The sequence below is a fragment of the Mustelus asterias genome, chromosome 12 (assembly GCF_964213995.1).
Source record: "Mustelus asterias chromosome 12, sMusAst1.hap1.1, whole genome shotgun sequence".
Lineage (NCBI taxonomy): Eukaryota > Metazoa > Chordata > Chondrichthyes > Carcharhiniformes > Triakidae > Mustelus > Mustelus asterias.
Window position 1 is genome coordinate 36,050,628 of NC_135812.1, and position 17,015 is coordinate 36,067,642.

Consider the following 17,015-nt stretch of genomic DNA (forward strand, 5'->3'; position numbering starts at 1 on the left):
AGGAAGGCAAAATACAAATTTGGTGCTACCCACCTCATTTACCTGATTGTAACATAGGGCAAACACTGCTGGCTGGCTTTCTGTTGTTCACTGATAGCTTGTGGCATGGCCAGCTTTCCATTCTTAAAGGCAATGTGTCCTTCTTAAAGGGAAATTGCACTGAATTAAAGTTAAAGCTTATTTGTTAGTCACAAGTAAGGCTTACATTAACACTGCAATGAAGTTACTGTGAAATTTCCCTCGTCACCACACTACGGCACCTGTTCAGATCAATGCACCTAACCAGCACGTCTTTCAGAATGTGGGAGGAAACTGGAGCACCCAAGGAAACCCACGCAGACATGGGGAGAACGTGCAAACTCCACACTGACAGTGACCCAAACCAGGAATTGAACCCGGGCCCTGGCGCTGTGAAGGAGCAGTGCTAATCACTGTGCTACCATGCCGCCCTTGCTGGATACTACTGCTGCAATTCTAAACAAGGAAAATGTAACACAATGCAGAAATGGACAATGGATTAGGCTTTGGAGCCCTTAATATTGGAAGTGGAAAAGAAAGAAACTGCCATGGCTTTGCAGGGATCCAGGAGGCCCTCATGAACCACCCTCAGAAGAAATTGAGAACACTTGGCCAAGGAAATCATTTCCTCGATTCCAGGAATACCTGAGTATTACAAGAAGTCTAATGACCTCACATGGGTGGTCAAGGTCAGTGAATATATCTTCACATGACATCTCCTACCCACCATAGCACCAGCCTATCATGCTGCTCAATGCAACATTCACTTACCTAGCTGCACTCACTGGCACACCCTAACATCCAGATACTCCAGCTCACCCTCACACACCTACTAATGTGTCAACCTCACACCCACCTCTTGCTGCCTCCGCATAGCTCCAGATATTCAACTAAGGCAGGCCTCAGCATCCAAGCACAGCACAAGTCATTGTCATTCTCCCTCCCTCTTGCAGAACAAGGTGTCACACAGTAGAAGGGAGTAGAGCAGAGCTGGTCCTACATGGCCCGGGACCTAATCCACCATTCCCTGAGGGCTGATCTGTTGAGTGCCTTCTGCATCTTGACCAGGAGTAGGCGTTCGACAGGGTGGATCACGAGTATCTGCTCAGAAATCTGCGGGCATTCGGGTTCGGGACACACTTTGTTGCCCAGATCCGATTACTTTAAGCTGCCACAGAGTGTCTCATTAAGGTTAATGGGTCCCTGACGGGGCCCCTTCGCTTTGGGAAAGGAGTGAGGCAAGGCTATCTGTTGCCTGGCCAACTGTATTCCATTTGTGTGGAGCCATTCCTGCGCCTCTTGCGGAGGAGGTTGTCGGTTTGATTTTATGTGGGCCGGACATCGGAGTGGTCCTGTCAACTTACACTGATGACGTGCTCCTCATGTTCACAGCCCCGGCCGACCTGCGGAGGATGTGCAAGTTCCAGGCTGTGTACTCTGCCACGTCCTCTGCTAAGATTAACTGGGCCAAGTGTTCCGGACTCCTAGTCAGCCCATGGCAGATGGACCCCCTCCCAGGGGAGCTCAGTCCTTTCATTTGGAGCAGGATCAACCTCCTGTACTTTGGAGTCCATCTTTGCCAGGATGAGGAATTTTGGCCGGTGAATTGGCAAGAGCTGAAGGCCAAGGTCACCGCTAGCCTGAACTGCTGAACAGGACTGCTCCGAGTGCTGTCCAACAGGGCGTGGGTTCTCATCATAAACCAGCTGATTGCCTTCATCTGTGGTACGGCTGGTCACTTTGATCCCTCCCTCTGACGTTGTTACAAACATCCTGAAAACTCTCAACGAGTTCTTAAAGTTTATTAGTGTCACAAATTAACACTGCAATGAAGTTACTGTGAAATTCCCCTAGTTGCCACATTCCGGTACCTGTTTGGGTCAATGTACTTAACCAGCACATCTTTCAGACTGTGGGAGGAAACCGGAGCACCCGAAGGAAACCCACGCAGACACAGGGAGAATGTGCAAACTCCGCACAGTCAGTGACCCAAGCCGGGAATCGAACCCGGGTCCCTGGCACTGTGAGGCAGCAGTGCAAACCACTGTGCCACCGTGCCGCCTTGAAATTTTGTCTGGGACAAAATACTGCACTGGGTCGTGGTGCGGTTCTGAATCTCCCATTTAGGGAGGGTGGTCAGACACTGGTGTGCCTTCGCACCCAGATGGCGACCTTCCGCTTTAAAACCCTGCAGTGATACCTTTACGTAGAGCCTCCTCCTCAATGGTGTGCCCTGGCAATGTATTTCTTCCACCAGGTGTGTGGCCTGAATTATGACATGCAATTCCTGTTCACAAGCTTGAGGGGTCTTTGGGGCCCCTTGCAGGTGTTGCCCGTCTTTTACCAGGACTTCTTAAAGTCTGGGACCAGTCGCCTCACGCCACAGCTCTCCCGTCTGGAGTAGCGGCAGTTGTTCGGAAGCCGCTGCTCAGGCATCTGCTCCTCCACCAATATAATTTCCAGTGGCTGGCGGAGAGGTGGGCTGTTGCTGCCAGGGTGACCAGGGTCAGAGATGTGCTGGGTGATGGAGGAGTGGGCTAGATCTCATTCCATAAGCTGGCTGAGTGCATGGCGGTGGGCGTTCAGCTCACGACTGATGCCATCCATGACCTCAGAACTGCAACGCTTGGACCCGATGTCACATTGAGCTTAAACCCAGACCCTCCTTCCCAGAGCTGGGGCCCCACAGTTTGAGCTGCCTCGTGGAAATGCTCTCTGTGCCCTTTGCCACTGCACAGAGGGATTTCCTGTGTGGGCTGCTGCTGCACGCCTTACACTACCCGTTGCTCAGACATGCCTTGGCCATCCTTATTGTTGCCCAGGGTGGAGGACCCCAGTGGAGGTCCCTCTATGGAGGGATCCTACATGGGGGACCTGGGGTGGAGATTTGTGCACGCAGCAGTACCAAACAACTATAAGTTGCACCGATTCATGGGCCCCCCAGAAACTTGCCCTTTTTGCGATTTTGCAGAGTCCATGGACCATGTCTATGTTTCGTGTTATAGGCTGCACTCACTTTCTAATTACTTAAAAAATCTTTTATTGATGTTTTGTTTGCACTTCAGTCCCACACTCCTGATCTATGGACACCCGGTGCGGAGCGGGTTGGGGAAGGTGAAGGACCTCCTCATGAACCTGTCCCTGGGCCAGTCCAAGCTTGCCATAAACAGGTCCAGGCAGCAGGCAACCAAGTGGTTCGTCCAACCTGACTGTCTACCCCTCCACCGCGGCTATATTCGTGGCCGGGTGTCCCTGGAGAGGAAGCATGCAGAGTCCACAGGCACCCTCAAGGGCTTCCATGCCCATTGGGCTTCGCAGGGGCTGGCGTGTATTATTGACCCTTTTAATTACATTTTGGTTTAATGTTTTAAGTTTCCTTTTTGTCTTTTGTTTTGGGCAGACCCCTTCTCTTTGGGGGCTGCCCTTCTTGCTTTGTCCCCGAGTTTTAAAAAAAATTTAGTTTATTTGTTTGGCACAAGATGAAATGCCTTCCATTCTACCATAGTAATTGCAAGGATTAGCAACCACCAGTTGGTATAACAAACTATACTTGTTTATTTGCAAGCAGATAACTATATACAGAGTACTTTTACAACATTAACACTTCTAGCTCCAGGATCTGTTCTGGCTGCAAAAGCCCACGCTCTGCACCAAGATCCCTGCACTTGTTCCCTTTGACCGATCAGGTCACATGATTCTCCCTATGTTTGTCCCTTAAAGTCCCTTATTATACAATGCGTCCTATAAATGAATTTAACAAAAGATGCATGGGAACACCAACACCTGCAAGTTCCCCTCCAAGCCACACATCATCCTGACTTGGAAATATAACACCGTTCCTTCACTGTCACTGGATCAAAATCCTGGAACTCCCCCCCGCCCCAAGAACTGTGGGTGTACCAACACCACTTGGACTGCAATAGTTCAAGAAGGCAGCTCACCACCATCTTCTCAAGGGCATTAAGGGTGGGCAATAAATGTTGGTCTAGCCAGCAACATCCACATCCCTGCAAGAATAAAAAAAGTGATTTTTATTGCTCCAGTACACTGGTTTGTGGTTCCTCCCTAAGACAAGTGTGTCGTGCAAAGTTGGAACTCAATAAATCCATGCAAATTAAGCTGCAGCAGATGAGGCTGCTTTGCATGATGTCTGAATGCAGCTAGTAGTTTGGAGCCGGAAGAATTATAAATAGGTGAATAACGTAACAGATTATTCTCCTTTAAATTCTTTAACAATCGATGTTACTTTTTGCTGACAATTCTCCTGTGTCTCTCAGCTTTTCAATGTCATTCAAGCTACAATGTAATTGGAATGTGAATGATTGGAGTCCAGGATTAGCAGCACAAGTTGAGACTTTCCACAAGGTGGAATATGTCCTCAAGCACAATCACCTGTAGCATTCATCGGCGATCGCTTCTCGGCCTTTTGGCTAAGATCAAGTGTAGTATCGGATCTGCACTTGGTTGAGGTCATGGGGTTACACTGAGGCTTCATATGTTTCATATGAAGCAATTTTTAAAAGCGGCATCTCGGCCTTTTGGCTAAGATGCAAATGAGCTCAAGTCTTGGAGGAGGATCCTCCCCCTTCTCCAATCAGCTTGACTCATGTAGATCAGGCCCAGGACAGGGTGGTTTAGTCGCCCGCCCTGTCTTGTCAACCTGGATCGGAAATGTCTCAACTTGTTGAGACTCTGAATTGGATTTGATTTGATTGAATTGGAAAAGTATAAAAAAAAAAATTCATCGGCGAGGGAGGCCTTTTGGCTAAGATCAAGTGTAGTATCTGTTCTTATCAGATCGCTTCTCGGCCTTTTGGCTAAGATCAAGTGTAGTATGGATTGGATGCTGCACTTGGTTGAGGTCATTGGGTTACATTGAAGCTTCATATGTTTCATATGAAGCAATTTTTAAAAGCTGCATCCCGGCCTTTTGGCTAAGATGCAAATGAGCACAAGTCTTGGAGGAGGTGTTGCTTTGCTCCTCCAATCAACTTGGCTCATGTAGATCAGGCCCAGGACAGGGTGATTTGGTCGCTCGCCCTGTCTTGTCAGCCTGGATCTGAAATGTCTCAACTTGTTGAGACTCTGAATTGGATTTGATTTGATTGAATTGGAAAAGTATTTTAAAAAAATTCATCGGCGAGGGAGGCTAAGATCAAGTGTATGGATGGCAGCCCATGGTCGGCCGCGCTTGGTCGAGGTCATTGGGTTGCACTGAGGCTTCATATGTTTCATATGAAGCAATTTTTAAAAGCGGCATCTCGGCCTTTTGGCTAAGATGCAAATGAGCTCAAGTCCTGGAGGAGGAACCTCCCCCTTCTCCAATCAGCTTGACTCATGTAGATCAGGCCCAGGACAGGGTGGTTTGGTCGCTCGCCCTGTCTTGTCAGCCTGGACCTGAAATGTCTCAACTTGTTGAGACTCTGAATTGGATTTGATTTGATTGAATTGGAAAAGTATTTTTTTTAAAAAATTCATCGGCGAGGGAGCAATTTAGTCTCCCTGACAACTTTGTCTGCAAGAAGTAGCCTTTTGGCTAAGATCAAGTGTAGTCTGCAGATGCTGCACTTGGTAGTGGCCATTGGGTTGCATTTAAGCTTCATATGCTTCATATGAAGCAATTTTTAAAAGCGGTATCACGGCCTTTTGGCTAAGATTCAAATGAGATCAAGCCTGGGGGGGCGGAGATGTCTGCCTACTCCAATCAGCTTGGCTCATGTAGATCAGGCCCAAGACAGGGTAGAGGATTGCATGCCCTGTCTTGTCAGCCTGGATCGGAAATGTCTCAACTTGTTGAGACTCTGAATTGGACTGGATTTGATTGAATTGGAAAAGTATTTTTTAAAAATTCATCGGCGATCGCTTCTCGGCCTTTTGGCTAAGATCAAGTGTGGTCTGCTGATGCTGCACTTGGTTGAGGTCATTGGGTTGCATTTAAGCTTCCTTTTCATATGAAGCAATTTTTAAAAGCGGCATCTCGGCCTTTTGGCTAAGATGCAAATGAGATCAAGCTTTGGAGGAGGAAACCTCCGCCTACTCCAATCAGCGTGGCTCATGTAGATCAGGCCCAAGACAGGGTAGGGGTTGCATACCCTGTCTTGTCAGCCTGGATCGGAAATATCTCAACTTGTTGAGACTCTGAATTGTACTTGATTTGATTGAATTGGAAAAGTATATTTTTAAAAATTCATCGGCGATCCGCTCTCGGCCTTTTGGCTAAGATCAAGTGTAGTATGGACAAGCTGCGCTTGGTTGAGGTCATTAGGTTACATTTAAGTTTCATTTGAAGCAATTTTTAAAAGCGGCATCTTGGCCTTTTGGCTAAGATGCAAATGAGATCAAGCCTTGGAGGAGGTGAGTCTGCACCTACTCCAATCAGCTTGGCTCATGTAGATCAGGCCGAAGACAGGAGTGGAGGCCCTGTCTTGTCAGCTTGGATCGGAAATGTCTCAACTTGTTGAGACTCTGAATTGGACTTGATTTGATTGAATTGGAAAAGTATTTTTAAAAATTAATCGGCGATCAAGGAGTGGTCAGCACGTAATGTCCTCGAGGCCCTGAGAGAAAAGGAGATGGCGGATCCTGTCGGATGGTTCCCTGAGCAGACTGTCAATGTCATCTGGCAGAATGCCTCATCACCAGAACTCACAAACAAGCACCAAGACCTGGCTTGGCTGGTGGTGAGAAGTGCACTCCCCATCAGATCCTTTATGCATGCTCGAGGTCTCAACCTCACTGCACGCTGCCCTCGAAGTCGCACACCTCCTTGTGGAATGTGCCTTTGCAAAGAAGGTCTGGAGTGAGATGCAGTGGTATTTGTTGAGGTTCGTCCCGAGCAGCTCGGTGACGCAGGACTCTGTGCTCTACGGGCTGTTTCCAGGGACACACACCGAGACAAATATCAACTGCTGCTGGAGGGTCATCAACTCGGTGAAGGACGCACTTTGGTCCGCCCGAAACTTGCTGATCTTCCAGCTGAAAGAATTGTCCTCAACCGAGTGTTGCAGACTGGCACATTCCAAGGTCCAGGACTACGTGCTCAGGGAAGCGCTCAAGCTTGGGGCAGCCGCTGCAAAGGCACAATGGGGATAGGCCACCGTGTAAAGCCTTTCAACCGAGGCAGACTGAGGGCCTGGTAACTGCAGAATACCCTCGGCCTGCATAACTGTGTGCTAATCTGAAAAATAACAGCACACAGTAAACTCTGATGTATGTACATAGTTTTAAGTAATGAAATGTAATGAATGTAATGTTTTGTAAATAAGCACTGTATTGTACTGTAAAAATGATTATTTTTTTGCACTGTTTGTAACTTTTGGAACTACTGTTTTGCAATGTTTTATTTGAGAGGTTTTTTTATGAATAAAGTATATTTTTGAAATTTTAAAAAAAATTCATCTACAGTTTAAACTCATACTTAACAAATGATATAATGTGCAAAACATTGGAAGGAGAATAACTCCTGTGAAATCCTACCTGACTGAAGGTGTCAATGGATTTAGCAGAGAGGGGTAACTAATTGTAAGAGAAACTAAATAAAAACACAGCATACCTGGTGGGGGCTCAGAGTTTTAACCCTTCAACATCTGGCAAGATGGACAGATTTCCCTCTCAGATACATGCTTAAAGTAATAAAAGCAACAGTTTTAATATTTTTCCCACAGGTTCAGGCCAATCAAGCGGAGATATGTTTGTGCTGGACCAACATTTCTGTTTTTGACACTTAGAGCGGTATTTTACCATTTTTTGTCTTAGTGCTGGGCGGACTTGAAACTGAGAGTTTCAGATCTGTATTTTGGGTGTGGTTTTAGGCCCCACCATATGCACTCTGGCTGCAAAATTCTGAGCGAGCCTGTTGCTCACTGCAGAAGCCTGTGGGTGGGGCTTAACGCGCCCAAAAGCCTGGAGCTAGTGCACATGTGCATTACCAGTAGCAGGGATCTGACAGACAAAGAAAGAGCTGTCAGGCTCCTTCTACTGCAGGCAGCCTGAAGCAGCTCCGCCCCCTGCAATCACGGGGGCCCACAGTCATCGATGCAGCCTCCACCGACCCCCCCACCCCAACAACCAGACCGATCGTGGACCCCCCTCCCTCCCCCACCACTCACGGCCCCGCTGCCCTCCCCCCACTGATCGCTGCAGAGTGGCAGCAGGCCACCTCTCCCTCCTTCCCCCACCGATCACGGCTCCACTGCCCTCCCCCCCCCGACCGATTGCTGTAGACTGGTAGCTGGCTCCCTCCCCCCATTGGTCCCATCCCTACTGGCTCCTCTCCATTGGTCCCGCCCCCTGCTATTGCCCAGTAGATATTGCCCAAGTACTAGAGTGGCATTGCCCAGATGCCAGGGTGGCACTGCCAGTCTGGCACTGCCCAAGGGTCACCACCCGCTTGCCATCGGCCTCCCTGCGGGGCCTCAATGGCCTCCGGTTCCACCAGCGAGGCCAAGTCGATTGCTTCCCATTCATGGGGAGCATGTCAATTCCTTGCTGGCAACAACCTTTCCCGGCAAGGTCATAAAGGCAGGTGAACCCGGACAATTGAGCGCCAGACTCGCTAATGACATTGAAATGCTTATTTAAATAAATTTCAATAAATTAGCCTGCCTCTCACCCATTTCCGGTGAGAGGCTGACTGCGCCGGAAATCCTATTGTCGTAACATGGTGCTGGTCGCAAGAACCAACGTCAATCGCGCTAATCGCTTTACGCCCCACTTTACGACCGCGTCCCACGTGAAAATGGGCGCAATGCAATGGTAAAATCCAGACCCAAGTGCTGGAACCAACCTGCCTTATCAGCAAGGGAAATGCAGTGTACTTTCTATGATCCCCCATCCCACACTCCCAGGCCAACTAAGTACAAGGTGGGTTGTTTACAGAGTACACACTGTCCCCATCAAATATTTATAGGTCATGCACTGCACCAGTTAAATACAGGGTAAAGCTCACTCTACATTGCCCCACGACACATTCCCAATTGAGGGAGTTAAATATTAGCCCAAATTCTGAAAAGTCTATTTGTACACACTCTTACATTGCAAATACATCTGTGTCTGTATCAAGGGATTCAGGTCACACTGGGCAAGGTCCAGCCCCTCACTGATTGTGCTACAGGCAAAAGGAAAGTTTCGCTTGGAGCATCGCCTGTGGCACCCTTGGCTGGGAATTGCAAAATTCACCAAGGGACCAGCTCTTAAAGGACCATAGCTCACTAAAAAGAGCAAGGAAAGCACTGATGGTTACAGTAAAGTTCCTTGATGTGGCAAAAAAATCCTAACATGGATCAAGGAGACACTGTACACATATGACTATGAGAAGGGCACACTCAAATTGTCAACTATCCTTGCCACAGATGCTGACAAATTTGTTATGTGCTTTTAGCTTTGTCTTTTGTTTCATATTTCCAGAATTTGCAAGGATTATTTTTTGTTTATTATCTGTTGTAAAAAGCATTGGGCCCAAATCTACCAATTAGAATCGAGACCGCTTTATCCAATTTTGATCAGACGGAACACTGCTCACTTACCTGGACACATTTACAATGATGAGACGTCTGATCCACGATGCAGTGAAACTTCTTCAGTGCAGAAATCCACAGAGAGCAGTGAGGAGAATCAGTGCAGAAATCCACGTGGAGAGCGGTGGGGAGAATCATAGACTCCTACAGTGCAGAAGGAGGCCTTTTGGCCCATCGAGTCTGCACTGACCACAATCCCACCCAGGCACTATCCCCATAACCCCATGCATTTACCCTAGCTAGTCCCCCTGACACTAAGGGGCAATTTAGCATGGCCAATCCACGCAGAGAGCAGAGAGGAGAATCAGTGCAGAAATTCACGTCTCCTTTTTATGGCACTAGCTGTTGTGAGGTTAGTTTAAATGTCTAGTGGAAATGTTGCTGCACGTGTGAGTGGATGAACAAGTGAATGGGTAGGGGTGTAGGGTGGGTAAGTGGTGAGGTAGGAGATAAATGAGCAGTGCGATAGGTGGATGAGGTGGTAGGGTGCGTAGAGAGGATATAGTGGCAGGCAGGTATAAGAACATAAGAACTAGGAGCAGGTGTAGGCATCTGGCCCCTCGAGCCTGCTGTCATTGGGCCCGATTTTACCAATCGGAGCCTAAGAGCGGGATCCGAGCGTAATATGGATCCGAGCCCAGAATCCTCTTTCCAGCGCGCCCATACACGTTTTGCCGGCTCCGGTCTGATTCGCGCTCTGGATGGGGCTTAGCGCTGCTGGAACGATCAGAGCTCTGAACTGCGCATGCGCAGTTCAAAAAAAATCTGAAGCAGCGCGCCCGTGCGCGAAAGAAAAAGCAGAGACAGCGGCTCTCTGACCCAGATCATCTTGGGGGTGGCGGGGGGGGGGGGGGGGGGGCAGGGGGTGTGACGTATCATCCTCTTGGAGGGGGGGGGGGCTGCAACTCTGCGGCAGATCGGTGGGGAGGGTTCCGCTGGTGGCAAGTGGTTCCGCTGAGGTGAACAATGACAGTCGTGGTGTTTGAAGTATGCGGCAACTCCGGAGAGGAGGGATTCATTCCTCCAGTGGGGAGGAGGGATCGGCCACAGAGTGGCAACGGAACCCACTGCCCCCTCTCCCCCCCACCGATCGACCGCAGAGTGGCAGTGGAACCCCCTGCCCCCTCCCTCCCCGCCGATCGGCCGCAGCATGGCAGCGCCCCCCCCCACCCCCCAAGAGGATGATATGTCACACCTCCTCCCCTCCCACCCCCTTCCCCCACCCCTAGGGGATGATCGGTCACACCCCCTCCCCTCCCCTCCCACCCACCCACCCCCCCCACCCCCCCCCACCGTGAGGATGATACGTCACACCCTCTCTCCTCCCCCCACCCCCCCCCCCTGCAGAGGATGACCTGGGTCAGAGAGCCGTTGCAGTCTCTGACCCTGCTCTTCAGAGGCTGCAGCGGCGACTTCGGATTTTTATTCGGCAGGTCGATTAGAGTGCAGATCTGCATCGGACCAGATGACGGTAAAGTGGGATTTGGCGGTAGAGTTGGGCGCGCGGTTCATTAAGTCGGTTTAAATGCATGCAAATGCATTTAAATCGTAGGGCCGCCCGATTTGGACGCGGGCCGGACCTGCACCAGAATCGGGTGTCGGTAAAGCCGCGATCTGCTCGGAATCGGTATAGGCCCGACGCCCAACTTTACCACGATTTCGCGCCCGGAAAATCGGGCCCATTCAGTAAGATCATGATTGATCTTTTTGTGGACTCAGCTCCACTTACCTGCCCGCTCACCCACTAACCCTTAATTCCTTTACCATTCAAAAATTTATCTATCTTTGCCTTAAGTGGGTCGGTGGGTTGGGAAGCATGTGGGTCAATGGGTGAGTGGATAGGTGGGCCAAGGAGTGATTGCATGAGGTGGGATTGTTAAGTTGGGAGCTAGTCAGATCGGCTTGGGCAAGTAGTTAGGCAATGGGGGCTAGTCAGGCTGGTTCATGGGGATGGGGCTAATCAGGGGGGTCATGTGGGTAATTGGGGAATCAAGGAGGGAGTCTGGAGGAGGTGTCACTGATTGGGTGGAGTGATTGTGTGGTTACCAAGGAGTTAAACTAAAATTTTTCAGGTAACTATCGAGGTAAGTACGTCAGAACTATCCAAAGTCTCAATTCTAGCTCAGAATTGGACACTTTTTCGGAGGAACCTGGTGAGCAGATGAATTGCCTATCAGACATCATGGGCAATCCCCACAGAGTCAATGCATCAGGACCTCTGTGGGGTCCCAATGTGCATCTTGGGTTGTACATCTGGTCTTCAATGATCCGACAACTGTGAGATCTGAGCCATAGGGACTATTGATGTTACTTAGATTTAAGGAGCTGCATGAACATTGCTTCATTTTGATACACTGATGCATATAACTACCAGGCCAATTCAAAGCCCTTTTCATTATTATCCTTATACAAGCCGCTGCTGTTTTCATAAGTAAAACAACTTTCAATTATATAGTGCTTCTCCTGCAAAAGCCTGATGGCATTACGAGGCAGCAGACAATGGTTGGACACTTAGAACTAGAGTGGGGAGAGGATCAAGAAGGCTAAAGACTTAGCCAAAGAGGAGGGTCTCACAAAGGATTTTGGATAATACGGAGAACGATTACAGAAATGCTGAGGGAGGGAGTTTCATAAAGAAGGGAAAGATAGCTAAAGGACAATAAAATGGAAAACATGAAAATTTACACCTTGTGATCAACAGCAAAGTTCCCCCTTCATGGTTCCTTCAAGCATTCCCTGGTCAGCTGTAGCAGGTAAAAATAAATATCGACATATCCTAAAGTGCCTTAACCCTAGCCTCAAATATTGCCTATTACCTCTGTGTTCAAAGCAGAATTAATCATGTGCTGACTCTGTCCAACTGTTGGTTTGGGGGCCTTACATCGATGAAATCAAGATTGGAAACTGAATAAAATTTGTAGAAATACATTACATAACAGTGTAAATTTGACATGACAAAAAATGCAATACAGTTCAATTTCTTTCAATATGGTACATGACACTCTGAGGTTCCACACTACAAAATACAATTACATTTCATATCAAATGTTCTCTGGTGCGTACAGCCTAAGGGGTTTGTTGTACTATGGTGGGAGGGTATTAGGTATTGTGGCCTTTCCCTACTGAGTCTTTGTGGTAGCTGTCCTAAACTTCTGTGCATGTCTCAGCACGTAATCCTGTTAAGATTTATGACTGAATCTCCTTAAGGCCTTATGGAATTGTACAGGTTGCACAATCCTGACAATGCTCCTGACAATGCTACACAGCCTTTTCTTACATCCTTTGGCCTTTCCAAAGGAGACTTGTGTAGGCGATACTATAATCTATTGCTTAAGTCCATTTTGTTAATAACAGACAGACGACTATTCATTCTTATCTTGTTTCAGTTTCAGCTAGTCAGCCTAAAGGTATATCTTATCATTGTTGTCTTGGCAACCTGTCTGCAGCGAAGGGCCTATCTGTTCAGCAATGTTTAGGCGCGTGGTGTATCGTCTATACAAACTGACTTATGAAAATTCCTGCTCGTATCAAGTTAACTTAAACTTTGTGATTGTTTACTGTTACCCCTAAAACCAACAAAGTCTGATTATGTTTGCTTGGGCTCCCTGAAGCAGTTAGAAAATCCTCTCAGATAGTCAATGCACCGTTCAATATTCACGAATATTGAATATTATACATACAATATTCATGAATATATATACCTCAGAAATATATACCTCAGGAACTCCCAGTATCAATCTTTGCTATGTAATGAGTTTGCCTTATCCAGGGTGGCAGTTATGATCTCTTGGCATCATAACCTAACTAATTTTCTCCATCCTACCCAAGAGTTTCAGAGCCCAATTGTATTGCCTCCACCTAAACCAAGAATTGAATCTGGAACTTTCTGATCAATATGATTCAGTATAGCTCCCTTCAATAACTGAGCTAATTAGACAGTTGGCTGTCTGGTTATAATAGAGTATTTTAATGTTGCTGCAGGAAGATTGAGGAAGCAGAGATTACTGATACACAGGAGGCGTTACAACATGAATTTGAGGTAGGAGAGTGGGTGATTATGACCTGAGAACTGATAATTCTATTTAAACTGAGGAAGTTGTTTGAGTTGATGTTATAGATATTATAAATAATAGACTTGGACAGGAAATGTGGAACCAAAGATATGTTTGACCAGTTATATACTTCCAATCAATAAGGGCATTTATAAATTCCAGATCACATTTTCATTAATTAATTTTCTTCAAAAGACATGTAAGGTGCTTTTATACCACTAAGAACATTTTCCCACATATTGTTGTGTTCACAGAGAGCACAGGTCATTTCATGGAGAGTAGAGAGCAGAAATTCCAATATTGTGTGTCCAGAACCAAGAAAGAACAAAACCAAACTAATGGGATAAAATCAAAGTACTGCAAATGCTGGAAATCTGAAATAAAAACAGAAAATGCTAGAAAAACGCAGAAGTCTGACAGCATCTTAGGGGAGAGAAACAGAGATATTGGGCAGAATTTTATGAACTCATCACGCCCGTTTTGTGGCGGGAGAAAGGCATAAAATTGGGCATGATAAGCGGGAATGGCGCTGGTTTTCGTGCCCATTCACATTTTACCACAAATAATAATTGGCATGATTGGGACCCTGCCCAAAATGGGCAAAACGTCAATTTGCATGTTTTTGCATTCATCACAATGTAATTAGTAAGTTTCACTCCCAATCGTCCCAGCTCACCTGCCTTATCCACCTCATTCACTGCAGCTGGAACAGTCAGAAAACACCTCATGTATAGGAGTTGATTTCAGGTGCTTGAGCAGACAGAGTGAGCAAGGAGGTAAGTCACTGCTTCCAAACTGCTCGGTGGTGCTTGTGGGGGCTGCAGATTTGGACTGTCAGTACCGACCTGGGTCTGAGCGCTGACTCTGGGTCCTGGTACTGGCAGCAGCAAGCACTGTTGCTGGTGGGAGATAGGCTGAAAACTTTCTGAAGTGGCAATGCTGCAGCCTCAGGACTTGTCAAGGAGCACTGTTTGGGCACTACTGCATGGGTTATGGTTCTGTGTTTGTGAGTGGGGAGGAATGGGGGTGGCTGTGTTGCCATTCTGGGGGATGTGGAAGATATGGGGAGTGTGTGTTGCTGGGGAGCTGTGGGGGGAATGTGGAGAGTGTATGTTCCTGGGTTGGGGGCGAGCTGACCTCTTAATTTTTCCATCTGTCTCTCCCCTTTCCCAACCCCACCCCACTCACCCCCTCGCCTCCCTTCAGATTGATGAGATGGCTTTTGCAGTGCAGCCAATTGATCTTGCTGTTCTTTTGGTTGCTGCTGGAGATGAGAAGGAGGAGCTGGAGGATGAATTGCGGGGAGAGGAGGCCCAGGCCTTACCACTCACAGGAGTAGCGGGAGAACGTGGCCGCCCTCCACCCCAAGGTGGGTAGGCAGAAGAAGGAGGGAGTGGAGACCAACAGTTCTGCACGCGAGTATCCTTTGAGCAACTGTCAGACATCACATGCCATTAATGGCTCCGGCTCTGAGACAGTGCAACACCTGTGCCATTTGTTGCAGGACCTGGCACCTTGGCGCACACATGGGGGTACCCACTCCTGGTGACTGTGAAAGTGACGGCCGTTTTAAACTTTTACACCATTGGGTTCCCCCAAACTGCCAGTGGAGACCTTTATGGCATTTCCCAATCATCCGTCTATAAGTGTGTGATGGAGGTCACGGATGTCCTATATGCCCAGGTTAGCCAGTATATTAAATCTGACCAGGCCCAGGCCCAGCAGGAAGCCTGGGCTGCAGGATTCGCGGCCATTGTGGGAATGCTAAATGTGCCACGTCGCCCTCAAGGCTCGGTGAAGGATCCATAGAGTCTTAGAGGTTTACAGCATGGAAACAGGCCCTTCAGCCCAACTTGTTCATGCTGCCCTTTTTTTAAATCCCTAAGCTAGTCCTAATTGCCTGCATTTGGCCCATATCCCTCTATACCCATCTTAGCCATGTAACTGTCTAAACACTTTTTAAAAGAAAAAATTGTACCTGCCTCTACTACTACCTCTGGCAGCTTATTCCAGATACTTACCACCCTCTGTGTGAAAAAATTGCCTCTCAGGCCACTTTTGTATCTCTACCCTCTCACCTTAAACCTATGCCCTCTAGTTTTAGACTCCCCTACCTTTGGGAAAAGATATTGACTTTCTAGCTGATCTATGCCCCTCAATATTTTATAGACCTCTATAAGATCACCCCTCAGCCTTCTACGCTCCAGAGAAAAAAGTCCCAGTCTATTCAGCCTCTCCTTATAACTCAAACCATCAAGTCCCGGTAGCATCCTAGTAAATCTCTTCTGCACTCTTTCTAGTTTAATAATATCCTTTCTACAATAGGGTGACCAGATCCAAGAAGATTCATGAACAGAAAGGACTTCCATTCAATAAATGTGCAGTAGGTATATGATCATCAGCTGAACATCATGCATGTCTGCGCCAGACACTCCATCTGATGAAGGAGCAGCGCTCCGAAAGCTAATGGCATTTGCTACCAAATAAACCTGTTGGACTTTAACCTGGTGTTGTAAAAACTCTTACTGTGTTTACCCCAGTCCAACGCCGGCATCTCCACATCATGACAACCCAGCAGCATGCATGACAGCTTTATATTGAGGAGCTCTGATGTCCCAGAGGTCTTTAAGAAGGAGCCCAGGGATGGCTCGTGGGGAACATGGGGTACCTGCTGCAGACTTGGCTGATGACACCTGTGCGGAGGCCTGAGACTGATGCGGAGACCAATATAATGAGGCCCACGTTGCCACCCGTTCAATAGTGGAGTGGTGCATACTTAATACAATTAATGTTACCAGAGAGGCAGTGCTGGGTAGACTAATGGGACTGAAGGTGGACAAGTCCCCGGGTCCGGATGGAATGCATCCCAGGGTATTGAAAGAAATGTCAGAGGTAATAGTGGATGCGTTAGTGATTATTTATCAAAACTCGTTGCATTCTAGGGTAGTGCCGGTTAATTGGAAAACGGCTAATGTTACGCCGCTGTTTAAAAAAGGAAGGAGACAAAAGGCGGGTAACTATAGGCCGGTCAGCTTAACGTCTGTAGTAGGGAAAATGCTGGAATCCATTATTAAAGAGGAGATAGCAGGGCATCTGGATAGAAATGGTTCGATCAATCAGACGCAGCATGGATTCATGAGGGGAAAGTCGTGCTTGACGAACATGTTGGATTTTTATGAAGATGTGAGTAGGGCGGTTGATGGAGGAGAACCGGTGGATGCGGTGTTTTTGGATTTCCAAAAGGCGTTTGATAAGGTGCCCCATAAAAGGCTGCTGAAGAAGATTAGGGCACACGGAGTTGGGGGTAGTGTGTTAAAGTGGATTGGGGACTGGCTATCCGACAGGAAGCAAAGAGTCGGAATAAATGGGTGTTTTTCCGGTTGGAGGAAGGTAACTAGTGGCGTGCCGCAGGGATCGGTACTCGGGCCGC

The 17,015-nt window shown here is 47.8% G+C and overlaps 1 non-coding gene and 2 pseudogenes across 1 annotated transcript; all 3 read left to right on the forward strand.

Annotated features, from left to right (window-relative positions):
* Window positions 1-4,428: 4,428 nt before the first annotated feature.
* On the forward strand, window positions 4,429-4,558 carry LOC144502184 (U2 spliceosomal RNA; annotated as a pseudogene).
* A 257-nt stretch (window positions 4,559-4,815) lies between these two features.
* Window positions 4,816-5,018, forward strand: LOC144502088 (U2 spliceosomal RNA; annotated as a pseudogene).
* Window positions 5,019-6,214: 1,196 nt separating this feature from the next.
* Window positions 6,215-6,400, forward strand: LOC144502130 (U2 spliceosomal RNA). Its single transcript, XR_013499272.1, has one exon. It is a non-coding gene; the product is annotated as a U2 spliceosomal RNA (small nuclear RNA).
* The last annotated feature ends 10,615 nt before the right edge of the window (window positions 6,401-17,015 follow it).